General features: G+C 45.7%; 1 long non-coding RNA gene across 1 annotated transcript in view; it reads right to left on the minus strand.

The window, feature by feature from the left end:
- The window catches only part of LOC141373799 (uncharacterized), a 19,354-nt gene extending 7,335 nt beyond the window's left edge, over nucleotides 1–12,019 (minus strand). The window contains exons 1-2 of the long non-coding RNA XR_012380125.1: nucleotides 11,745–12,019; nucleotides 9,903–9,956 (exon numbers count right to left, since the gene is read on the minus strand). This is a non-coding gene — a long non-coding RNA (uncharacterized lncRNA). The remainder of the gene's footprint in view (nucleotides 1–9,902; nucleotides 9,957–11,744) is intronic.
- Nucleotides 12,020–27,043: the final 15,024 nt, after the last annotated feature.

Genomic DNA, 27,043 nt, shown 5'->3' on the forward strand with positions numbered 1-27,043 from the left:
GGGAGGGGGGAGGGAGGGGGGAAGAAAGAACTTATGTCATTTTTTTTTAAGAACATACGTCTTATTGGGGAGGGTATGTGCTATGGTGAGCGCTGTGAATTGTGTTAAGACTGATGAATCACAGACCTGTACCTCAGAAACAAATAATACATTATATGTTTAAAAAAAAGAAGAAGAAGAAGATAGCAGGAAGGGAAAAATGAAGGGGGGGACATCAGAGGGGGAGACGACCCATGACAGACTGGGAACTCTGAGAAACAAACTGAGGGTTCTAGAGGGGAGGGGGTGGGGGGATGGGTTAGCCTGGTGATGGGTATTAAAGAGGGCACGTTCTGCGTGGAGCACTGGGTGTTATACGCAAACAATGTATCATGGAACACTACATAAAAAAATAAATTAATTAAAAAAAAAGAACATACGTCTTTAGTATCAGCAATCTAACACGAGGATTTTAACCTGTAGGTACAATCACAGATACATGTATTTTACCCAAAGACATATGCACAAGGATATTCTCTGCAGTTTGTTCATAATTGCAAAAGGTTAGGAACAACACAATTGTCCATCAGCAGGGGATTGGTTAAATTACGGCACGGAAGGGGGTAGATTATTCTGATATGCAACAAGCTCCAAGATATACTGTTGAGTGAAAAAAATCAGTACGCACAATGTTTACAGTGTACCACGTCTTCTGCTTTGAAAGGGATACTACACACACACACACACACACACACACACACGCGCGCGCGCGCGCAAACATACATACATCCATGCTGGTATGTATGTAGCCTAACTCTGAGAGGATGTAGAAAAACCAGGAAGTGTGGTTGCTCCTTGTTCAGGGGAAACAAAGGCCCTGGGGTAGGTGGCAGGGGCTGGAGGAAGGGAGCCTGCTCTTCATGTCCACTCACCTGGACATTTTTCGTCTCTAACTGTGTGCATGTATTACTCAGTAAAATTAATTAACTAAAAACCCAATACAATAAACACACAGCAAAGGAGACATGCTATATACAATTTAATGATGCGTTTTGGGGCCGAAGGAATAATGTGAGCACATGACTAAAACTTTAACACGTAGAGGTCATATTTCTAATAATTATATAGGTAAGATTTGTGGACCTGTGGCGGAAACTGGGAGGGATGACCTCCATGAAGGTGAGCTGACAGGGTGGACATCACCTTGGTTTTGCTCAGCCAGGGCCTCTCTCTGGGTGCCTTGGCCAACCACCAGTATCAAAGAACATTCTCACTCCTGCCACCTGGAAAACTGGACGTGAATTTTAAGAGACAGAGCATCAAGCTATGACTTGTGTCACTCATTCTTTTCCAGGATGTCAGTTACTAACATATTTTTAGCAAAATCGGACTATGTTCAAGATGCAGAGAGAGAAAGGGGACAGACAGAGGGATGCGGGAAGACTGGCAAATGTTTGGAAAGTGAAGGCCTTGAGCGGAGAGCAGGAGAAGTTTCTGGGTGACCCTCAGAAGCATGGATCACTCTCCACAGCGCCCTCCCCCCCCCAGCCCTCCCTGTTCTCTCTGAAGGGGACGAAGCCACCCCTGCAGGAGGCTCTGCGCTCCACCATCTGGTTGCCGCCTAGTGCAATTTAAGGCCCCAGAGCCAAGCCGAAATGGCCAGCCTGCCTATGGGCCTCCACGGCCTCCACAACCACACTGCCTCCTTACTGCTGGCCCATCTGCACATGACCGGGGCTCTTGGTGATCCCCTTGATGAAGCCCCAGCCCTGGACCCCCTTCCTCTTCCACCCCTCTGATGGACGGAGTCAGCAACCCTATGGCACCGGGCCAGTATCCACATTGAAGGCTGGTCATCTACAGGACAGGGATTAGACCCTTCACTTCAGGTGAAGTTAAAATTCTAGTGTATGGAGCTTGGTGGAGTGAAGAGTTCCCTTGACTGAAATCCTGTGGATATATAAATGTATTCCAACCTGGTGCCACATAATTATTTTCCAGCTTCCCATACAGGTCAAGATTACCACAAAAGTACACATGTTTGAGCCAGAGAAAATCAGGGAAACAAAGACCTGAACTAGAGCAGCAGGGCACTAAATAGTTGATAAAATCTAGCTCCTCACATTTATTTGGGGCCTGGTTTCATCTGGTTGATACTCACACGGCCTCGGAGGCCTACCGATGATTGCCTGCCTGTCCCCCTACCTCTGAACCCCACTTCATGCTTGGATTCAGATATGGCGTATTTTCCCAGAAGGAACACATGTGCCTTCAAGGTTTTTTTAAAAGGAAGATTTTTTTTTCTTTTAATAAGAAGCTTGTAATTTTTACTTGGCCCCTGACTACCACTGAGGTCCATCCAGGCAACAGTTCTCGGGGACTCAGGAGTGTGAATGAGACCTAATTTTGCCAGCACTGTGTGCCAGGCCCCTGCTAGGTGGTGAAGGGCATCGTGTCACCTAACACAGCATCCTCAGAGGTGTACTCTATTCTTAGCCCCATTTTACAGAGGAGACAGGTTTGAAGAGAAAAAGCAAATCACCTAAAGTCACCTGGGTAGTGTGACTCTTTCACTCATAAACCTCAGATCCTTTTATTAGTTAAAGAACAATAGAAACTCAGAAGTTAAAAATCCAAGATTCCACTTCTTGACCCCCCAAGTCCTGCTTTTGAATTCAGTGACAACCCCCCCACCGCAGTCCAAGCCCCGCAGGGAGGCACAGATGAGGGACACAATCCCCGGCCACAGGAGGTACCCGGGCGCAGGCAGGCAGGCAGAGGCCCCGCTGTCCCATGATGGCACCTTTTCCTCGCACCCTCCCCCCACCCCCCACCCCCCCCACCCCCCCCACCCCTGCTGCTGTAGAAGCTGCGCTCGCGGGTGACCTGCCCCAGTGCTAAGGCCTTCTTCCGGGCAGACTGTGGCTGTGTGTTTGGGTAACGGGCTAACTAGCCTGCTCCTGGAGGGGGCTGGGGGGCGGGGGTCTGCCCTGGCAGGAGTCACCTGGCGTCCGCTCCGGCTTGGGACGCGCCGCTCCTCCACGTCCCTGGGTCCCCTCCCCGGGCCGCCGGCTGCGCTCTGGCTCCAGGGCACCTTCAGCAGGGAGACCGCCTGCTTCCACCAGGCCGTAAGGAGGCCCCCTACCTGCTTTCACAAGAGCCAGTGCTGGCCCGGTATCCTGGAGTCTTTACAAATCTTTGCTTTGAAATCCCCGGAGAGAAGGAAAGGCGCCCTAAACTTCTTTCTTCCTCACCTTTGAAGGGGTTCCCATCCAACATCTCCACTTCCCGCTCCCCCCTGCCCCGCCTCCTTTCCTAAGCCAAAGGAAAGGCATGCCTTGCAATCCCTTTAATTAACAGTTTGTTTTTATTTTTCAATATTTGGTGGTCGATTTAGTTTAAGGTCCTGGGGGAATTTACACGGATTAAATAAGAGCAGCTGAAAAGTGGAGAATGTTTCCTCCGAGTTTCTCTTCTCTCTCTCTCTAATTGGTAGCAGCACAATCTAACAAGGTGAGTCTAATTCCATTCTGCTGAGAGAGGAAGAAAGTTTCATCTTTATTATCCTTCCAAGAATATCTAGCAAATTGGCAGAGCTGGGTTTTTTTCCCCCCCTTAATTTAACGAAAAGGAGAAAAACCCCAATTTCTGTCCATTTCTGAGGAATCACCAAGTGTGGGGGTCAAATGAGGACACCGATGTGTCTCCTTCATCAAGCCTTTGCCTTGCTCCAGAGCCCGGATGCTGCTACCCGTTTTACCCAGTCCAGCAGGGGTTGGCTGCCCGGTCTGTGGCCAGCCTAACGCCTCCTTGCTCCTGCTCTACGTGGCAGCAGGTAGCACCTTCTCCCGCCAGCCACTCTGAGACACCTCCTGCCGGGGCCAGTCTGTCTCTGCCTCACATCAGCTGTTTCCTTGACCTCTGAACCAGGCAGTAATCTGCTTTTGAGGCCTCCCTCCAGCCTTACCTCCTCCATGAAGCTTTCCCTAACATGAACTCATAAGATTACTTCTTTTCTATGAATTCCACACAATCCTGCACCATTGGGTCTAATTCTCCAGGTGTGACCACAGCAGCATGGACAGCAAACTCCAAGCTGTCACAGACACAGACTGTGTGCACACTTTTAAAACTATTTTTGTATTTCCCAAATACTCTTATACTGGTCCATTAAAAAGCAACTAGATACAGCCTTAGTGGAAGGCACTTGGGTAATATGAATCAAAAACCTTACTATTTTGTCAGCCCTTTGACCCACCAATTATACCTCTAGGAATATATCTTCAGGGGAAAAAATCATGTATGAAGGACTGCTTATTAGAGGTATTTTTTACTTCTAAAAATTGGAAACCATCCAAATGTCCAACAAAAGGAAAATAAATTACAGAGCAGTTATACAATGGACTATTCTACAGCCATTACAAATACTATATAATAATATTTAATGACAGGGAGAGCTATTCAGGTTATATTGTTATATTTTTAAAAAACGGGCTTCAAATTAATGGCAAATTTATTTTTAATCATCTAGCTGTAGTTCAGAAGAGCTCGAAAAGGAAATAGACAAGTCATAAAATTAAAAGGCAGAGCTTCCTTGATGCTCCCTTCTCTAAATGTTAAATGAAAATTTTTTTAAATACAGATAAGTAAAAATTACCCAGATTGCTTTCATCCACATGCAACAACAATTAACATTTTGATGGACCCTCCCTTCTCTCTGTGTGTGTGCACACATGGAGGTGATCACATTTATGACAGGAGCACTCTTACGATTCCTACAGTCATTACCCTACAGACCACAATACACATCTTTGATTTATCAAAGCTAATGTTGCTTTGTATTTTTACCCTCTTTTGATAATACAAAAACCTTAGTACATTAATTTACCCCTCCTCCCCCCTTTCCTGAATTTATGCAATGCTGTTGCCATGCATTTAAATTCTACACATATTATAAATTCCACAAAGCATTATCATAATCAATATTTATGTTCCCTACATATTTACAATTCCCTTGCATTATTTCTTATTTCCACTGTTCTTTATTCCTTTCTTCATCTCTTATTTCCATCTGTGATCATTTTCCTTCTCTGTAAAGAACACTCTTTAGTATTTCTGTTAGTACATGTCTGCAGGTGACATATCCATCAATTTTTGGCTGACAAGTTTTTATTCCACCTTCATTTTATCTCAGGATATTTTCACTGAGATTAGGATTCTAAGTTGGCAGTCATATTTTTTTTTTTTGGTCAATTCTATGAAAATGTTTTGAATAGTTGTACTCTAATGTGCCTGGGTTTTGTTTTGTTTTTATTAGTCCTGCTTGGAGTTTGTAATGATTCTTGAATCTGTAGCTTCATATCTTTCAGCAGTTTTTTCAAGTTCCCAGCTACTATCCTTTTAATACTGCTTCTGCCCAGTTTCTCTCCTCGACTTTCAAGATTCCAATTACGCATTTTGTTAGACCTTCTCACAGAATGTGTCTCTTATTCTTCCAGTTTGTTTTTTTATTTCCTCATTCAAAATATCATTCCAAATATTTTTTTGTGAACTGTCTGTTCACTAATTTTTTAAAAAAATTGTTATTTAAATTCAAGTTAGTTAACATATAGTGTATTATTAGTTTCAGGGGTAGAATTTAGTGATTCATCAGTTGCATACAACACCCAGTGCTCACTACATCAAGTGCCCTCCTTAATGCCCATCACCCAATTACCCCATCCCCCCACCCACCTCCCCACCAGCAACCCTCAGTTTGTTTCCTATAGTTAAGAGTCTCTTGGGGCACGGGGGTGGCTTAGTCCATTAAGCATCTATCTTCGGCTCAGTTCATGATCCTGGAGCCCTGGGACTGAGTTCCAAGTTGGGCTCCCTGCTCAGCAGGAAATCTGCTTCTCCCTCTCCCTCTGCCCCTCCCCCCCTCCTTATGCTCTCTCTCAAATAATAAATAAATAAAATCTTTAAAAAAAAAGAGTCTCTTATGGTTTGCCTCCCTGTTTTTATCTTACTATATTTTTCCTTCCCTTCCTATGTTCATCTGTTTTGTTTCTTAAATTCCACATTTGAGTGAAATCATATGGTATCTGTCTTTCTGTGACTGACTTATTTTCACTTAGCATAATACCCTCTAGCTCCATCCACATCACAATGGCAAGAGTTCATTCTTTTTGATAACTGAGTAATATTCCATTGTGTGGAATATATATATATGTATATATATATATATATATATATATATATGTATATACACACCACATCTTCTTTATCCATTCATCTGTCAATGGAAATCTGGGCTCTTTCCATATTTTGGCTATTGTGGACATTGCTGCTATAAACATTGGAGTGTACGCATCCCTTTGAATCACTATTTTTGAATCCTTTGGATAAATACCTAGAAGTACAATTGAGTTCACTAATTTTCTTTTTTTTTTTTAAGATTTTATCTATATCTGAGAGAGAGAGAATGAGCAGAAGGGAGGAGCAGAGGGAGAGGGAGAACAGACTCCCCACTGAGCAGGGAGCCCCACATGGGGGTCCATCCCAGGACGCTGAGATCATGACCTGAGCTGAAGGCACACACTTAAAGGACTGAGCCACACAGGTGCCCTGAGTTCACTAATTTTCTATTCAGCTGTGTCTAATTTTCTATTAAGCCCACCCGATGAGTTCTTCAATTCTGTTACTGAAATTTTCAGTTCTAATTTTCTTTTGATTTTTCTCTGCCCCATATCTCACTTTTATCTTTCATATCTTTGAACATGTCAAACATTATTACCTTAAAGTCTTTATTAATATCTCCATGGTCTGGATTCCCTGTAGGTATGTTGTTTCTTTTGATTTGTATTTGTGTATTTTCTTCCCTCAAGTGCCTGGTTATTTTTGATTGAGTGCCTGAAACTGGCTAAGAAAAACTGTAGAAAAATTTGAAGTTTAAGATGATGTTATTCCTTCAAAAAGGATTTATCTTTGTTTCTGAATGTTAACTAGGGACATCAGGCATCTGGGATCCTCTTAAATCCAAATCCAGGGATGAGAGGATTTGAAGCTGGGTTTCAGACCCTTTGAGACTGTTTACTTCTGGTTATCTTTACTTCCAGGATACAGATTTTTAGGGGTATCACCCAAATTATGGAAGGCTGACTGTGCTCCCTCACCTGGGGAAGCTTTAGATTCCGATTTTTGCCTCCCTGTGTCCTGCAAGGCTATCTCAAAACAACTACCAACAAAAACTGCAGAAAATTACTTCTGCCTTGATGGATTTAGTGGTAGATAAATGTTCAAGGATTCTTTCTTTTGTGATTCACCCACTTTCCCCCACTTTACTCATCAGAAACTGCTCTGTGATATTGTCTGGCAAACCAAGGCCCCAGATGAGATGGAGTCCTGATGTCTCCCTGAGTACAGACCACACTGTCTCTTCCTCCCTGAGGTCTAATTCTGGCCAAGGGATGAAAGCCTGCAGTGAGCCACATCCACTCTTCCAATTCTAATGCAGTGGGGCTGAGGAGAAGAAGGAAAACACAGTCTACAATTCCACACAGTAAATCTCTGGGAAATAAAGCTGAAGCATCCACAAGATAATATTTTAATTTGCCTTTGCCTGCCTCTCATTTGTATTGGTGAGAGTTGCAGCTATGGGCCCCTTTTCTGTCAGTGACTTACACGGTTTTGTTGCTAGTGCTGCATTTCCCAGCTACCAGAAAGAGGATCTAATGTTTCTTTTTCAAAGGTCAAGTCCATCACAGTTATTATTTTCCTGTTTGAGCTGATTTTAAGAACAGCCTCTGGAAGGAGTGAGAATGGGGTGGCATTCTAGAGCCGGGCTTCCATCTCCAGGGCGCCTGATGGACAGACATGGATGCTGGGAGGAGGTGACTGTGGCAGAGTCAAGGCCCTCGGGGTCCTATTCCTCAGGGCACAGAGCTTCTTGGGCTCTGGCTTCTTAGAGAAGTGTCAGAGCAGTGGCTTTCTGTGCCTCATCAAGTCTGCATGAGCTAGTGACATTTGGACACCCGATTGGTTGATAAGGGCCACAGAACTTCTGGAGAAGTGGGGGTTTTTAAGTCTGGCAGATGGCTCCGTTCTAGTCCTGTCACCCTCCTCCCCGATCTTTCTAAGAGCGGAAGACCTGCCAGACTCCAAGTGTTCTTGAACGCACCATCTCCCCACCTTGACTCACACAGGATTTTAACACTACTACACTCTCTCCCTCAGGCAAGTTCCTCGTATCTCTTTCTCCGGCCTAATTCACCTGCCAAACCCAGGGGATAGGAATCAAAATAAAGGATCGGGGAGAATGAACTTTAGAAATTGAACTCAATTTAAATCACCTGTAATGAATTCTTGGGGTGGACGTTATAGGATATATCTAGGGCATTTTCTGAAATGCCAGCAGTCTTTAATATAGTAACCTCAAGATGTCTGTCATATGCTTTTTTAGGAAAAAATAATCTATGTTTATGATACCATTTTAGACAAACAACACATTTACATATAACTAGATAACAGTATATACATATTAAAAATCTAAAAGGACATACAACACGCTGTTAATAAAATTAAGAAGGTAGGACTTAAGTTTTTTACTTTATACACTTTGTTTTTTGGATTTTTTTACATTTTATTTTTTTAAGTAATCTCTATGCCCAACGTGGGGCTTGAACTCACAACCCCAAGATCAAGAGTCACACACTCTGACTGAGCCAGCCAGGCATCCCTATATACCTTGTCTTCTTTTTCCTTACAAGTAAGAATTAGTTTCTAACAAAGATTAAACATTTTTTAAGTAGAGGCTTTAGAAGAGTTTCATAAAAAAGAAAATTATAAGAAGATACATCAGAGTGTTCAGAATTTTAAGTTAGATTTAAAATTCTGTTTGGAAGAAATAAAATAAAATAAAATTCTGTTTGGTAATTGATTCATTTTTTTCATTCATTGCACACATATTTTTGAACATCACTATTCTTAGCATTTTATCACTAGGTGATTTTTAGAGTTAAAATGGATTGGGTTGGGGGAGGGAAAGGAGAGCAGGAAAGAACCATGACAGGAAGACCAAAAAACTAGAAGACAAGGTCTTGTGCTTAAACTTACATAATTTATTCATCCCATCCATCCATCCATCCATTAATTCTCTCATTGACTATATGCTCACTAGATACTTACTACTTGCAGGACACTATGCTAAGTAGTTCAGGGCATAAAGAGATTTTTTTTTTCAAGATTTTATGTATTTATTTGAGAAAGAGCAGAGTAAGAGGGAGCATGAGCTGAGGGAGGGGCAGAAGGAGAGGGAGAAGCAGGCTCCCCCTGAGCAGGGAGCTGACTCAGGGCTCAATCCCAGGACCCCGAGATCATGACCTGAGCTGAAGGCAGATGCTTAACCAACTGAGCCACCTAGCACCCCAAGAGGGTAAAGAAATTTTTAAAAATCACTCCTACCTAAGAAGTTTATAACATAGTAGATCCCACTGTCATGGCCCTGAAATGTTTGTACTAGGTCATGGACATAGTAATGGACACCTCCCAAAGGCCCCTTCAACAAAAGGTCTATTGTCCCAGCTGTTGGGAGTGTTGGGCAGACAGCATTCAGTTTTGCCTCAGTACAGACCACACTGTCTCTTCCTCCCTGGGATTGCCTCAGCTCCAGAGAGCCACCTCACCCAAGGTTTGGCCCCTACCCAGGTGGCCAATATCCTATAACCAATTGATGCAGAAGTATAAAGGTCTGGAAATCTTAGCCCAACTTGGGAACACTCTGAGGACATATTGTAGGTCCAGAGCTCCCTGTGGAATGGACTGAGTCTTGCTGGGCCTGAATCACAGCTTGGCTCCTCCCTCTGTCCACTAGACTCCCCTCCTCATCTTCCACAGGTGTCAATACCAAAGGCAACCCTTAATGAATATTCTACACATAAACTCACCTCGGAGTCTGCTTCCTTAGGAATCCAACCGGCAACACACAAGCCGTAGAAAACCTAATGTTTACAAAAATGCCAGAATAAGTTAGGTTCACCTACTTCTTGGCATTAGTCTAGCCAGGGCTATAGAAGCAGTAGAGATAGGACAGGGGTTGGCCTAGGTAAAGGGCCAGTGAAGGGGCCAGATAGTAGGGTTTTGCAGGCCACATGAAGTTTCTTTTGCTTATTCTTGTGTGTGTGTGTGTGTGTGTGTGTGTGTTCACAGCCCTTTAAAATGTAAACAGCATTCTTAGCTCACTGGCAGTAGGAAAACAGGCTGCATGCAGGCCAATGGGCTGTAGTTAACTGACCCTGGTGTAGAGTATTACAAGCACAGACCTGTTAGGAGACAATTCTCCATGGGTCCTTTGTGTTTCTGCACATCTAGCAAAACAAGACGCTGAATGACACTGTTCCGTACTATCTTTTTAGGGATTCTGTATAGCGTATAGCCTTAGAAGATGGAGTGTCTCCTTCCATAGAGGAGCTCAGGCATGCTCTCTGCCCACTGCAAAAGATTCAGGTCCCCTAATCTCAGGGTTCCTTTCCTGTAACTCAACCCATTACATTTGTAAAAGTGTCAGCTGGCTCTCTTCATGTTGCCCTGTGGGAACTAAGGTTCAGGAGACTTGTTGATGCTCTGGCTACTGCTATTCTACAAGAAATAAACCATCCTTTGTCTCTGACCCAGGAGTATCATGTCTGTGGCCAACATCCGTGAAATTGTAGTAGGCTCATTTGTTAGACTGCAAGTAGAGTAAAACCCCAGACCCTTCATAGTTCTGGATATCCTGGGTTCAGATTCTGGCTTCACCACTTACAGGTTGTAGGACACTGGGAAAGTTATAACACTTCTCTGAGCCTCTGCAGAACAGATGTGGTGATGCCACTAGGACTCCTGTGAGGATCACATTAGGTAAAGGAGCCTGTGCATGACATGTTATGAGCTTGCTACAAATGAGCTATTAATTATTATTGAGGATTAGGTTATCTAATTCCCAGGAAGCCTCGGAAATAGGGATGGGAACCACACCTGGGAACTACCCACAAACTCCAACAGCTGACCGCATGTTGGGACGGCCCCTTGCTCTGGGGCACAGACTCTGCAACTGCTCCCAAGGCAGCTTGCCTAGTCCCTGCATTTCCTCCCCAGTTCATGGGACAGCAGTGGGCCTAGAGTGTGGTCGCCAGACCTGAGCATCACCAGAGGATGAGCTAGAAATGCAAATTCTTAGCCTCAACCCAGATCCTTTCCATTGGAAACTTAGGGGTGGGACCCCACGATCTGTTTTAACAAACCCCCCAGGTGAGAGCGAGGCAGCTGTAACACTGGCTAGAGCATCTGGCTCCCTCAGAAGTCAGTCCTGCCTCACAGCCAGAATTCGTGCTCCCCCACCAGAACCCCAAAGGTCCTGGGATTTCCAATGAGCTACTGTGCCTTTTGGGTGAATTTCACCCCTTCTGGGTAACTCGGACACCCATCCAATGACATATTCTAAGCACAAAATTAAAGAATTGTACATGCCTCAAAGTCAAGGGCTCCTGTGAGCAGACAACAAATTCAAGGCTGAACATGTGTCAGCCTCCAGGTACACACTTTTCCCCATCTGAAAGCTCATCAGCAAACCCTTCTAGGTGTTACTCTGAGAGATAACCTACGCCCCTTCGGGAACTATAAAAAAAATCTCAAATTTTTTCTTAAAATTTTTGAATTATAAATATCTTGACTTAAATCACACATACACAAAAACCCCTTATGATTTGTAAAAGGTAGGGCTACAAATACACATGAAAGGAATACGTTACCAAGTGCCAAGTGCTGCAGACACACCACCTCAGTGAACCCCACAACAACTTTCGAAGGCCGGCAGCAGCATCGCCTCTCCTCTGCCAACTGCAGAAATGCTGGAGCTGGGAGGTGGGCCCGCTGCCTGAAACCAGCAGCTACTCCGTGGCAGGGGGGCTCCCTGCCTCGGTCTGCTTCCTGTCATGCGGCGTCCTTTGTTCGCGGGGCTCCAGTCAGGAGGCCCTAGAACCACCTAGGCAAGCTTTAACAGACTCCCCACACCAACTTGGTCAGAAGCCCTGGTGATGGCGTCTGCACTTAAGCATTTTGAGGGGGGCGGTTTAAGCATTTTCCAAAAAAAACTCCCCACGTGGTTCTCACGTGCAGCAGCGTGAAGGGCTGAGCACTCGCCCCTGGGGTGAGGGTGTTGGCAGACGACGGCTAGAGCCCACGGGGCTGCCAGCCAGGTCCCGCACCCCTTGGCCAATGGGGGGGTGGGGCTGGGGGCTCCCATGAGACAGCATCTGCTTCCGCTCCTCCCCACACTCACAGCTGGCTCATTGGCTTCTAGGTATCTGGGGAACCTGCCAGTCCTGGGTCGGCCAGCTCCGGCCACTGGCCCTGGAACCCAAGGCTCGAGCTCTTCCACGGCTGATGGCACTCTGAGGCCGGCACTTGCCAGGAACATTGTGTGGCTTCATGTGTCTGCCAAGAAGGTGATCAGTAAAAATAGAACCTGCCCAAGAAGAGAAAGAGCAGCTATTACAACATGGGGATGCCCCTGGTAGAGGCAGGGGGCTGGGCGCTTGTGGCCAGAGAGAGGCCTATTTGGGCTTCTTTCCAGAGCTCGTCCGGAACCAGTGCTGCCTCTCTGGGCCCTGCACACTTATTCTCCTGGTGGCCAAGCAGGGCTGAGCGCTGGAGGCCTCCCTTATTCAAGAGCTGATGATCTAGCAATGCTCCCAGCTGCTTCCTCCCTTACAGCCCACCTTTTGGTCATTTCACTGCTCATTAGCACTTCCTCCAGAAGGTGACCTGGTTAGGGGGAGGAGGTGAAACTCAAACCCAGCAATTCTCTGGCCTGTTAGCAGCTCTTATAAAAGCCTTGATGAATGAGCATGTTAATGTGGTTGGCTGAGACTGAAGCCTCCAGCATCCCTGTCCTGCCGCTGTACTGGACTTGGCATTTACCGAGCACCTGCCCTAACCACCAGAGCCGCACTGGGCCTCGCATTTACCGAGCACCTGCCCTAACCACCAGAGCCGCACTGGCCTCGGCACTTACCGAGCACCTGCCCTAACCACCAGAGCCGCACTGGCCTCGGCACTTACCGAGCACCTGCCCTAACCACCAGAGCCGCACTGGGCCTCGCATTTACCGAGCACCTGCCCTAACCACCACAGCCGCACTGGCCTCGGCACTTACCGAGCACCTGCCGTAACCACCAGAGCTGCAGCTGAAGGCTCGAGAGGCACTCGGGAGTTGGTGAAGTGCGGCAGAAGACGTAAGCCAGGACGCCAAGCCTGTCTTGACATCTGTGTTCTTTTACAAAAGTAGAAGTGCGGCGGGGACAGACGAGTGACTCGTTCAAGGCCACACAGACCACAGCCAGGAAGTCCACCAGGTATGCGAATTCTGACAGAAGTCAGAGTGCGAAGTCTACGTGCCCTCTGATTTTCTGCGCTGCCACTCTTGGAGGGAGGTTTTCAAGTCCCCATCGTCAAGGGACTTCAGACCCAGTGTGAAAGGAATGGCAACTTTGGGTTAAAAAGAAAAGAAAACCACAGAAACAACAGGGAGAATGGCACGTGAGCGGCACAGTTGCTGAGAGGAGGATGAACCCCCACCATGCGGGAGAATGAGGAGGGGTCCCACAGGGGCAGACCAGGGGCGCACTTGGACAGGGGCACGTGACCATCAGAGGAGATGGGAAGCAGAGGCGGGAAAGGTGGGGCCTCGGGTGCGAGGCCCTTGGGACACACGGGGGTTTGGTCAGGTAGGGGCAGTGGGACCCGGCGCCCTCGCAGCATGAGCAGGTCGTGGGGGGGGGGGCGGGGGCCTGAGTGGAGCTGTGCTCCAGGAAAGCCAAAGTAGCAGCCTGTGGGGGGTAGGCCGCAGGGCAGAGTGCGGAGGAGGTGGGGATCAGCCCCCCTGCCGCCATAACCCGGGCTGAGCCAGGAGGGAGAAGGCAGGGAAAGAGGGGCCTGACCGGCAGAGAGAAGTCCGGCAAACCAGATCATCCCCATTTCCACGCTATAACAGACTCTGGGCCATGCTGTAAAACGAGGCCATGGGGCTTCCATCATGTCAGATTCCCTTGTTGCAGCATCAGAGGGTTAGTTTTTGGTCCCCTGATGGCTGAGATATCTGCTCTGGGATTTACAATTTTTCTAGAAATACTCAAATTCTTAGAATTCTTAAAGATTTAAAATCCTTCCATAATAATTTTTAAACACTAAGCTTTTCTCTAACAATTTCTCCCAGGCTTCATAAACTCAGCTATGCTATTAGTCTCTTTGAAGAGAAGTAAGGGGGTGCCCTGAATGGTCACCCAGCAAATGTCAGCCAGTGGGACTGTCTCTCCCCAGTCTCCCACGTACATAGTTCTGTATCTTGACATGGTAAGTCTCTAAAGTAACTGGCCCACAGAACATCTCAAAATGAATGTTCAATTCTCCACGTTCATCTTTCCCTCTTTCCTACCCCGGAATAGGTCTGGTAATAAATGGATTTAGAAACATTTTCTATTTCCTTGCCTCAAACTGACATTGGCTTTGGGAAGTGCCTTTCCCCAAGTGCATTCAGAATTTCATGCAGGGTTCTTATAAACTGTGATGAGATTTATAGGTGGCCAGGAGCCCGTCTCAGGGCTCTCTCCCTGCCTGCCCGTTGAGGGGCAGCCTTTATGCAGACCACTTGCCTGTCCCTGCCCCCAGCTGATCCAAGAGTCCAGTACGGTGACTTATGGGTGCCTGGAAAAAAAACACCATACTGGGCCAGATTCTAGCTCTTGGATATAATGATGGAGGAAAGGACTGGGGGAGCCATGATGGGCCAAGTCAAGGTGAGGAGGCAGCAGAAGCAGGGGGTAGCTTGCTCCTAGCGCTGCCTCGGATCTTCCTTTTGGATTCCAGCTCAGGTCCATGTATGTCCCTTCGGTAAACCCTCTGCTTCTTTTTTGCTCCCAAGGAACACCCCTTCAAACTAAAAACCTGCCAAGGAGACCAAAACGCAGCATGAGCCGTTCTCAGATTCGACTGTGAAAAGGAATCCTCTGGGGAACCTGTAATACAGCGGATTCTGATTCAGCAGGTCTGGGCTGGGGCTGAGATTCTGTGTTTCTCTCCTGCTCCCAGGTGATACCAATCCTGTGGGTCCGCAGCCCACGAGGGCAAGGGGATAGGTGACTGCTGTCAGTTATGTGGAAAGAAAGAAAACCCTACACCAAAAAAGCCAACAAAAACTAGGTTTCCAACCTGTTCAAAAGATAGACAGTCAAGAGGCAAAATTGGTGATGCTTTCTAGCTCTTTTCCTTTCTATGGCATTTAGAGAGTAGATGTAGGTGGTCAGAATGGAAAAGCTATAAATAAACAAACAAACTATAAGGGCAAAAAAACCAAAACCCACAAAAAACCCTGACATGACCAAGGGCTCAGAAGTTTTAGAATACCGTAATGTCTTGAGGCAATCTTCCTTTAATTTTTTTTTTAGAGCAGAACTCTTCAGTTTTTAAATAAATCTGTTCTCTGGCATCGATAAATCCACTCATTTTGCTAAGAGGATTGATTTTTGAATAATTTCTATGACTCTAACACAAAACTTAGATTTCACTAGAAGGCAATACGCTGGAATCTGGTAATCATTCTAAACTCAGCGGGTATGTTTTCCCTGCACTCTTTCCAACAAGGCTGCTTTCTGTGGCTGCTGACTTGTGTCGAAAGTAGAAGCCTAACCCTTGATCAAATGCAAATGCTAACATCATTTTCCTTTCTGTTCTAACTGCAAGATCAGTCAAACCGCACACGCTGAGCCCCACTGGGGTAGAGGCAGTAGTGAGATGGGAAGGAAAGGGAAGGCAAGGGGCACCTTTCTGCAAACAGGAAAGCCAAACTTGGATCTGGCTGAATCAAATTCAAAAGCATAAAGTAAAAAGATGAGCTCTAAAAATATCCAGTAAGCTACACATTCACTCATCTTTAAAAAAAAAAAAAAAAAGGCTTTGCCTCCGTGGCACTATCATCTGGGTTAAAATCTTGGGCAATGGCTCGTTTAGTCCATTACAACTTGTGAGCATTTACGGCCTGTGATAAACTGGAAGCATGACCATGAGCTTTTAGTGCTTCAGGTAGGGTGATCACAGCTCTTCAAACTGTAAATTACCTTAGCAACTCCTCTGAGCAGAAGGAAGTGAATGAAAGAGAAGATCCAAGGCTTCGAGGACCATCCTTTACTCGTTCTCTACCCTGGTGCTTATCTGCATGGGACAGTTGGGTAAAAGCAGGCTTTCCTCCCCCATCCCTTCCCTGACCAGCCTTTTTAGTTGTATTTTGAGCAAACTTCAAAGGCCTCTGTCAGTCACGCAATAGATGTGAACACAGCTCACCGTGATGATAAACACAAGTGCTATCAGAGGACTAGCCACCTCATTTCATGTAATCACATTTTTAAAATGTTGCTCATGGCCTTACTGATCTACTTCTTCACTATTCAACCAACTTGCTGGATCAGTCAACAAGAGCGTCTTTAATCAAAAAGGTTAATACAAGGGTAAGTGGCGCCTGGGTGGCTCAGTTGGTTGGGCGGCTGCCTTCAGCTCAGGTCATGATCCTGGAGTCCCGGGATCGAGTCCCACATCGGGCTTCCTACTCAGCAGGGAGTCTGCTTCTCCCTCTGACCCTCTTCCCTCTCGTGCTTTCTATCTCTCATTCTCTCTCTCTCAAATAAATAAATAAAATCTTTAAAAATAAATAAATAAATTAATAAATAAATAAAACCCCACTAAGGTCATGAAAATTATGCCAACTATACACATCAGACCATTCATATCTGGGACATAAAATAATTTTAAAGATGTCACATTGATCATTTCCTCTGAATCCAAAATCAACACACATTGTAGAGCACACGGATTTCTTAAAGAAACAACAAGACAAAATACTTGAAGGTGGAATTCACTATTTTTTTAAAAAAAAGATTTTATTTTTAAGTAATCTCTACACCCAACGTGGGGCTTGAACTTAGAACCCCGAGATCAGGAGTCACATGCTGTACTGACAGAGCCAGCCAGGTACACCGGAACCCACTTTTATTATCTGCCATGGGTTCGATGCTTCACGTACACTCTCTCATCTCATTTAATTCTTGCAATAGCTCCCTGGAATGCTTTTCCATTTTAAAGATAAGAAAACGAAACTTCATGAAATAGTTTGCTAACTCTTGGCAAGGCTGGTATGCAAACACAGGTCTACTGTATGCCAAAGCCCTCCTGTTTCCCTTGTCTCCTCAGATGCTGGCCAGGCAATGGTAGTCCTCCATCACCTCTCCTCCCACACTCCCGACCCCAGTCTTCTCCTGGTGCGCACAGCTGCTCTGCCTCCTAGGGCTCTATTATGGTAGCATCAGGTTTGGCTGCCTATAAACAACCATTTGTATTCCCTTCCTAACAACTAGGAGGGCTACTGGTGGCTAGAAGCAAGGATGGATAGATAATTTTCACTGGCCCTGCGATGCCTCCATTGACAACTTAAGAGATATAGGGAACATCCTGGGGCTCCGAGAGTTTAGGTAGCTCTTCCTACCTTTCTTCCATCTCCAAAGCCAAACCCTCTTACCAGCTGACTCTGGGGCTGGCCAAGACCTGGAAAGAGCCTGATAAGGAGACCAAAGCACCGAAAAGGAACCGAACCACTTGTTACTACTCTAAAGCAAAGACGAATGAGTACACTTGTAAATATATCTCTATGTGTTTAGTTATAAATAGATGCTTTATTATTTTTTTCTACGATACCTTCCCAGGAATGAAATGCTGGGTCAAGGAGTTTACTCTGTGGCCAACACTGCACCATGCACTGCACACAGATGGTCTTCTCAAAGCCTCTCCACTCCGCGGTGAGGTGTGTACTGTTATCATCCCTGTCCTGAGGTGAGAAGGCGGGCGGAGAGAGGCTGGCAGTTGCCCGAGGCCACACACCTGGAAACGGCAAATCTGGGATTCCCACTCAGGTCTGACCCCTTCACGGCCCAACACTACCGCCTCGGTGCTGCCGTGTTAAAAGATGCAGCAGGTGAGTGGGGGGAAGAAGGGTGGCTTTCATCATTACTTTCAAAGGTTTGATTGTGAGTCTGTACAATAAAGGAGGATTTTATTTATTTATTTGTCGGAGAGAGAGAGAGCACAGCAGGGGGAAGGGGCAGAGGCCGAGGGAGAGGGAGAAGCGGGCTCCCTGCTCTGGGATCCCTCCTGGGGATGGGGGGCCTCGATCCCAGCACCCTGGGATTGTGACCTGAGCCGAAGGCAGACGCTTAACCGACTGAGCCACCCAGGCGCCCCTAAAGGAGGGTTTTAAAGCCTATCTCACTCATACATAAAAACTCAGGAAACCAAGAGCAAGCAAGGCTTCGGGCTTCCTATCACGAGGGGTTCCTGGGTTCTCTAAGCTTGGTTGGTAGAAGCCACATTTCAGTGCGACACGTCGTGACTCTGGGCGCGGATCTTCCCGGCCAGGATTCGGCCACAGTCACCCTGAGAGGAGGGTGTTCACCGAGTATCTGCTACAGTTCAGAGCTGCGCTAGTAGCTTCACAAGTGAAACTTGCTGTTTCGAGGGACTTTTCCTGATGCCCTGGAATTGGCCTTGGGGCCCATAACAACAGGGGTTAAGTGTTCTTTGTTTCTAACTCAAGAAAACTTCCAAATGCTGGGGCTGGACACCATGCCTACAGCCCTGCCCCAGGCCGCCTCAGAACTGGCAAGCCTGGCTCACCACAACCAGACCCATTCCCTCCAAACCCTCCTGCACTGGAGCCTTGGGAAGCAGAGCTCCTGGGAACTTTGGCTTTGGATCTGTTACCGGTGAGCCACAGGAAGGGGAGGGTCAGCTATTACTAGTAAAAATCGGGGATGCGTCTAAGAGAAAACTGGTATCTCATTCATTCATTCATTCATTCATTCATTTTCCCAACAAATGCAGTGTTTAGTGAGTCCCTACGATGTGCCAGGCACCGTACTAGGTGTTTGGACGATATCAGTGGCAAAACAATGGTCTGGCCTGCACGGAGCTCACATTTGGGCATCTGCTCGGGCAGTGGTCTTGCTGGTCGGCCTCATGCCAACCTGAGCTGGAAGGAATGAACTGGAGAGAGATGTCTGCAGACAGAAGAGGAAGGAGAACAGCCCGGATTCCCACAGTTGTGCACCAAAGACGCAGGTGCTGCCATGTGTCAAGAAGACCCCTGAAAGGCAGATTGGAGCCTTCTTGTCAGTGCCCACCTAGAGGGCTTCTCCAGGCAAGCGCACCTGCCTGGAAGAGGTCATCAGGTATGTTCCTATATGGAAGCTACGAGATATGTAGAGAATGACAAGCCAGAGGGAGATCTCCCCATTAGGAAACAGTGGAATGGGCGTGCTAGGAAGGAGACCAGCAAGGCCCTCCAAGGCTTCACCCGCGTTCCCTTGAGAGATACAGGATTCACTTGACTCAGCTTTCCTAAGGAGTCCAGGTGCCTTACTTGGCCACAAATGGATTTTTACTGGATCCTCTCCCGAGCAGTCTTCACAAGCAGGCATTCCAATATGGCCTCCTCTTCTTCCTCAGCCTAATCAAATCCATTTGGAGAAGCAAAGGGTATGGCCTCCCTTTACACCCGCTATCCATCTGAATTACCTGGACAGGACCTGGAGTCCTGCCCAAATCAGTATGAAATCGTCCCCAGACTCTCTTCTAACACTTACCAGACAGAGCTGGACCATTTGTTTGTTTTGTTTTGTTTTGTTTTGAGTGGAATGTATCCAAGGTGACATTTATAGGAGCGTGCTGATTGGATCTCGCTACTAGGAAGCAGTGCAGGGCTGAGGTCCTTGGCCTTGACGAGGCAGGACACAAAGGCTGAAGGTTGTTATTTAAACCCAAGTTCCCAACTGAGCAACTTAGTGTCACCAATGTTTACAACGCTTAAAAACATTTCTTACAAGCAGAACAATGCGGCTGCAAGCCAGACAAAGAAACAGGCCATCGTCCACCATCAAATCACTGCACTTCTGAGAGATCCGAGTTGAAAACTTCCTGTATCAGCTCATTTTATTTCAAAAGTCCTTCTTTTCAAAGTTACCCTTCATCTCTACTGAGCTGCTCCTCTTGTTACCTATCAAGTTAGCAGAGTAAGCAAAGGCTTTGATATTTTTTTCACTCCAAAATTTAAAAAGAGTTGATATTCCTGATCACTGACATCAAAGCAATGACTGACTCTTCTGAAAATCAAAAATAAAACTGGAATTCTATTGATCAGAGGGGATTTTTTTCTCTCTGGGGATACTGATCTTGCCACCTCTCAGGCAAATGGCTGCTAATTAGTAAAAATTTCAGAACATGGGCTTATAGTGGCCCATTTCCTTTCCTCTACTGCTCCCATTTCTCCACAATGGCTCTGGAAGGGAGGTTCTGTGAGGGCAGGGCCTTCCTCTCCCTTGAGCACCTAGGGAGGCCCAGCCCAGAGAACACAGCCTGGTTCTAAGGAGGTCCTCCATAAACATCTGTATATAAATAAATATTTGTGGTCCCAGCCTGCAGCTGCAAGTTACCTCTTCTATTATAATTTGGATTAATCCTCCTTTATCTCTCAAATAATAGAGAAAGGGAAGAAAACCTTTCTGTAACCTAATTTTAAACTCATAACCTATTTCCTTCATTATATCCTTCACCATTTAGAGCAAGCAAAACAAGTCTCAGGTCATCATTTTCCCATTAGCTGAGGACAGCAAGGATTCACTTTATGTGAATATTCTTTCCCTTTCCCACAAAGTAATTACCTAAGATTTCTAGCTAGGAAAAAAAAAATGGTGTCATTTCCAACCTGGAAATGGCATTGCTCATTAAGGTTGAAAAAGTGACTGGGGCTTGCTGAATCCTATGCAAATCAGTCCTGATGAGCCCTTAACTAATCTGTTTACAAACCAGACCTGCTAGACAGGCCTCAGTGATTTTCTATCAAAGCAAAGCACTGCTCTTTATGGGCATCTGGCTGTCCCTGAATGGGTAGTTTAAACATAGACTCTTTCCTTCAAAGTAAGATCAAAGGCTTTATTACTCCTAAATGAGTGCATTATTTCCACTTACTACCTTCTTGTTTGCAATTTGTGTTTATTAACAGCACTGTCTCAGGTTTACTTTGTGAATTACTAGTTTCTGAAAACAGTATGGCAGTTTTATGGAGCACAGTATCCATTTGTGGAGATTATGTAGCATATAATACATAGAATGGCCCATCAGATAGGACATCAGGCAAAGAAAATTCTCTACAAAGATGACAATACCTGACCAAGCAGAATTCATTTAGGATTTTTTAATTTTTTTTTTTTAGAAGAGGAAACCATCTGGCATAACAGGCTAACAAGATTCCCCAGCTCTAAAGAGCTGGAGATTAGATCGCTCTTTGACTGCCTTGAGGAGAATTTTCTTTGAAGTTTTGTTTCTTCTGAAGAGAGCAAGTATGCAAAGCTGGACCGCGGACAAGGGATGCCATCAGTACCATTCCGGGAGAAGCACAGCGAGGTATTTTCAGAAAAGAATAAGCAGATTGTTTTAAAAAACTGACGTTGCAGCATGTGCTAGATCCTCGTCTTGGAGCCCTCAGCCAGCGGCCCCCCCGGGGGCCTGGGTGAGGGAGGACAGAGGTGCCAGCCCTTCCTGGTCCTAACATGGAGAGGAGAGCCCCGGCCTTCACTCCCGCCCTCCTATTCATCTGAGGAGGATGGAGCTGCCCAGAAAACTGCATCTTTTAAGATTTGTGGTGACACAGGTATATAAACTTGAGGGTGTCGCCGACCTGCAGAAGGAGCCAGGCTGAACTGCTTTGAGTACAGTGCAGTGCAGGGAACACCCAACCTCGGAAGGGGCAGCTTTTAATGTTGGGCCAGCCAGAAATTAAATGGGACGGCCACGGCGGGCCATAATCAGGGATCGAGCCACCACTCAAAGTCGTACCACGTTTTAATATTTTTTTTTTCTTTTTGACATTGAAACAAGCATAAATTCACAATGATAAAAACACATTTATCAGCACCCCATGGTCAGATACCTACCGATCCAAAATGAGTTGGGCTGAAAGTGGTAAGTTCGACAACAGGGAAACTAAACCCATCGTAAATCTCTTTTAAAAAGTCTCCTCCTGCTTATCACCTTGTACGTGTCCTTGATGGCCCAGTTCTGCCACTGCCACATTGGGGAAGAAAGAAATCAGAGAATATGTATGAAACACTAAGTGAAAAACCCATTCCTGCACACACAAACAGTATCAGAAATTGAAGAAATAGGACATTCAGTTTGCAAAGACACCAGCAGAGAAATGTGTGACTGGCACACATTAGGAGGCCTTGAGCTCCAAAGGGGAGTTCTGAGCAGGAGGGCGTGAGGCAGTAACTGCATAATAAAATACTGCTCTCAGTATTTTATGTATACTGGATCTGTAACGTGGTAGCTGAGGCACAGAATTTGATATTCCGTCTCTCTCATTCTCCCAACAGTTTGATTTATCTTTCTTTCCAGTGCAGTGTCTGTCTCCTGACTCGCATGTTAACGTTCACTGTTCGAATCTCCTTTGTCTAAAACATGGACCTTGCATCTCTGAGACAAAGGGTCAGTTCTAGGCAAAAGGAAAAGCCAAATAAATGAGTTAGGAGTTAACTAGTAGAGCATACTTACATTAGCACAAATAAGCTATCAGGTCTCCCTGGTCAACTGGGCTCATTAAAGGGACAAAACTAAATCAAGCAAGGAGAATGAATCATGTTTGGCACTTACAAAGAGCAGACCTGGGGTCAGGGTTAAGGTCATTAAGAGGAGGAGAGAGAGACAGGGATTAAAGCGACGTTTGCTCTTCGAGTCTCTGAGATTGGAGCTCTAAGGTGACATTTCTGGGAAAGGCCTCCAATCGTCTAAAATTATCATGTTTCAAATTCTATCCATAAATGGAATGAAAATTAAGTTCAACAGGCCCAAAACAAATGTAAAAGAATAGTGAACTTGATATCATCTGACCGCTCTGCTCAGGGGCTGAAAAGCTCCATCTGGAGGTGGATTAACTCTTTCAGGGGCACAAGGCTATCTCTTAATGGTGTCGGGAGGAGTAATTCACTTCCAAAAGTAAGTCACTTCCAGACCATTCATTTTTATAAGGAGTACTGGCAACAATTATGCCCAATTTCATATGATTTAAAGGGAAAATAATGAAGGGTTTTTTTTACTTTCTGGTTTGACAACATCAGTGAGAAGTTTTCAACTCTAAGATAACTGTTGGGTACTGAAGCAATATTTGTTCTAACCTACAATAAACCCAACTCTAAAGCATTTTAGGCATTTATCATTTTTAATGACTACAGCAAATGCCAAATTTTGTCCTTTTGAAGATAAAATGCTGCACTCAAAAAGTCATGGGATTTGCATATACAGCCAGGGCTGGGAAGCACACCCCAAACCTGCCCTTTGATTTTATGAATCTGGCTGTGAGGAAGGTTTCCATCGTCTTTCCCTCTGCCAATGTCATTATTTTACAGAGAGGCCTGCCAAAATGCAGCTCATAGCTAAGCTTGTGTGTCAGGTTTATTCAAGTGGCTCATTCTAGATGAGCTCTCTTGCCATCTCTTCACCAGGCATGACGGACCATCATTAATAAAAATGTATTGATTTCTGACTCTAATCCCGGCTATAAAAAAAACCCTAATAAATGAGATGGCTATATGAGCAATAAATAATACCTGACCAGAGAGAGTCCAAAAACTGTCAGAAGCATATGCCTCACATTTTCTCAAGCCCTTAACTAAAAGGAAGCAGAATTTTAGAGCTAAAACAAACTTTGGAGATCAGTGCATTGCTCTCGTTTTCAAAAGAAGGAAACTATCCATACGATATTGCACAGGTTATTGTTGACCTGGGGCACGGGTCTCCTGTCTCCCCACTGGGGACAGTTCTGGTAACCAAGACACTCGAAAGCACTCCTGCAGTGTGCTTCTGGTTCACTGTATTTTCCTATTCACGTTCTGAAAGAGGCAAATTCCAGTTTGAATGAAGAAGTCTTCATCCCTTTCAGGTATTCTTGAATTATGAAATGATGAATACAATAAATAGTAAAAGGTCATCTTCAATCTCTTTGCCACCGATGAGAGGCGATTCCATGTGCGCACTGGTGCGATGGACATGCTAGTTTATGGGTCTGACACCTTGCAGGGAACATTACAAATCCCTCTGATGTCCTAAAGCTTCCTCTTCAACTGAACTGAAAGATGGCTAACCAACCCCCCCAACCCTCCTCCCCGGGGGAAGGTGCCTCCCCACTGGCTGGCCATTTGAGAATGCTCGAGGGTGCAGTTACTGCAGCTGAGGCCAGTAGTAACTTGTGCTGTTTTCCCCAAATAGCAGGCTCCTGACAGTAGCCTGGGTGGAATTCATGCACTTGGATAACGCTGTCCCATTCTCCGCTCAGATCTGCTGTTCTCCCCTTTGCTTCCCAGTCCCCACAAGAAGTGGACAGATCACACACATTTCTGACTGCCTGGAAGATAAGATCAAAATTCATGCCATGAGAAAAATGATCAAGCGGTAGGCCCAGTCCCTTTGGAGCTCACTTAGCGCTGGACTTAGCTGGGGCTGAGCATATGCTTCCTTATCATGATGTCAGATCAACAGGAGAGCAAAAGATTCTCCCAAACAGCTAACTAGTCACAGAATCCCTTGAATAAGTCAAACCTGTGTTCTTATGAAATTCACCTTATGCCTCAAGGTCTGTGTAGCATGTTACAGAGATTATGTTTGGAACCACCATGCTTCAAAAAGGGGAATGTGTGCATGCAAGTTGACGTTTAAAGTACATAAACAGGGGTGCCTGGGTGGCTCAGTCAGTTGGGCACCTGGCTCTTGATTTCGGCTCAGGTCATGATCTCGGGGTTGTGGGATCAGCCCCACGTTGGGCTCTGTGCTCAGTGGGGACTCTGCTTGGGATTCTCTCTCTCTCCCCCTCCTTCTGCCCCACCCCCCACCCCACACTCGCTTGCTCTCTCAAATAAATAAATCTTTTTTAAAAAAACATAAAGTACATAAACAGACAAAATCTTGCTACCAAAAATGCGTATTTTTCCCCAGAAGTTTCTTTCGACTAACAAAAATATATCAAAGTTTCACATTCTGCAAGACTTCTTGGGCAACCGTGTGTAACAAACTGCATCATTGATAACAGAGTAAAATAAACCTGATCTGCTATGGAAGACTCTTTCAGAAAGTAGTTTGTATGGTTAGTTCACCAGACACAAATGCAATGTCATATCGGTCATTCACATGTTCACACATTCACCGAGCTCTTACTCGAATGCAAGGTGCTGAACTCGACGCAGGACTCAGAGCTGAACATGACACTTTCTCTGCCCTCAAAGAGCTCAGCAACTGGTGTGGAAGACAGTCGGGCAAGCCAGCACATATGATGTAATAGGATAAGACCTATGATACAAGAGGTATCATCAAAGAGCTCTCTATGGAAACAGAGGGGAAGTGGTGTGGCCTGCCGTGGCTGAGGAAGGCCTTTTAGGATATATGGCGCCTGAGCTGGCCAACTAGGAGTGGAGAAGAGCATTTCAGGTGAAGGAAGTGACACGTGCAAAGGGACTGAGGTGTGACAAATGTGGCATCCTTGAAAAATGGCAAGTGCTGTGGTTCACAATCTTTGGCACCCAGGGTTATACCACAGACAAAGCCAAGGGCAACAATGCTGGTGAAGTACAATAGGAGTCGGAACATGAAGGGCCATGAACACCACCCTGCGGAGCTCAGACCGCATCCCAGCCTAAAGGATTTTATGCAGGGGAATGATGGGCCTGGATGTCAGTCTTAGAAAGATATCTCTTGCAGGGGTGTGAAGGACGAACTGAAGAACCAAAGTGGTGGCCAAGAAGGAGCTGTGAATCTCCTGAGACAGAAAGATTAGTGGGTGCCTCTGGCGAGAGGGTGGGGGGTGAGAAGAGTCAATGAAAGTGAATGGGCACAAGAGATTTTGGGGGGGGGCGTGGTGATGGAAATGTTCTAAAATTGGATTGTGGTAATGATTGTACAACTCTGAAAACTTACTAAAAGTCATTGAATTTTACATTTAAAATGAACAAGTTTTATTGTATATGTATTATACCTCAGGAAAGCTGTTAGAAAAAAAGAAGAGCAATTGCAAAGATGCTGAAGCATCCCAGACAAGGAGCGATGAAGCCCTGAAGCAGGCTCTAGGGGTTTAGACCTCACAATGCAGAGTGGGTGGAGGGAGAGGGGAGTCAGGAATGGCTCCTGGGAACCCGGATGGGACTGGGACCAGTCAGAGAAGCAGGTCTGCTGGGTGGGACGATGGGGTATATCAGGTTTTGATATGCCAAGTTTGAGGTATCTGTGGAACCCACACCTGATCAGGGTTTCTCAAATTCTGCATTATGGACATTTGGGGCAGGATAATTCTTGTTGTGGGGCGTGTCCAGTGCACTGCAGGATGTTTAGCAGCATCCCTGACATATAACCACTGAATGCCAGGAGCACTCCCCCCCCCCCCCCCCGTATGACAGCCACAAATATGCCCAGACATTGCCATATGTCCCCTCAGGGCAAAACTGCCCAAGTTGAGAACCACTTATGAAGAGAGAAAGATTGTAACTCATGATATTTTTCCTTAGTTTTTCTTTTTCATAGGGATATAATTCACACATCCTAAAGTTCACCATTTAAAAGTATACGATTCAGTGGTTTTTAATACATTCATAGTCATGCAACCATCACTATCTAATTCCAGAACATTTTCATCACCCTAAAAAGCAACTCCATACCAAACAGCAGTCACTCCCTATTTCCCCCTCCCCATTAGTCCCTGGAAACTACTCATCTACTTTGTGTCTGTGGATTTGCCGATTTCCGACATTCCATACGGAATCATGTAATATGTGGCCTTTTGTGTCTGGCTTCTTCCACATCGCATCATGTTTTCAAGGTTCACCCATATTCTATCATGTGGTAGTACTTCATTCCTCTTTATGGCCATTCTTCCATTGCATGGATTTGCCAGTTTGTTTATGCAGTCATCAGTGGG

The sequence above is a fragment of the Callorhinus ursinus genome, unplaced genomic scaffold (assembly GCF_003265705.2).
Source record: "Callorhinus ursinus isolate GAN/ISIS: 27379988/994484 unplaced genomic scaffold, GSC_fseal_2.0 scaffold12, whole genome shotgun sequence".
In the NCBI taxonomy this organism is placed as follows: Eukaryota; Metazoa; Chordata; class Mammalia; order Carnivora; family Otariidae; genus Callorhinus; species Callorhinus ursinus.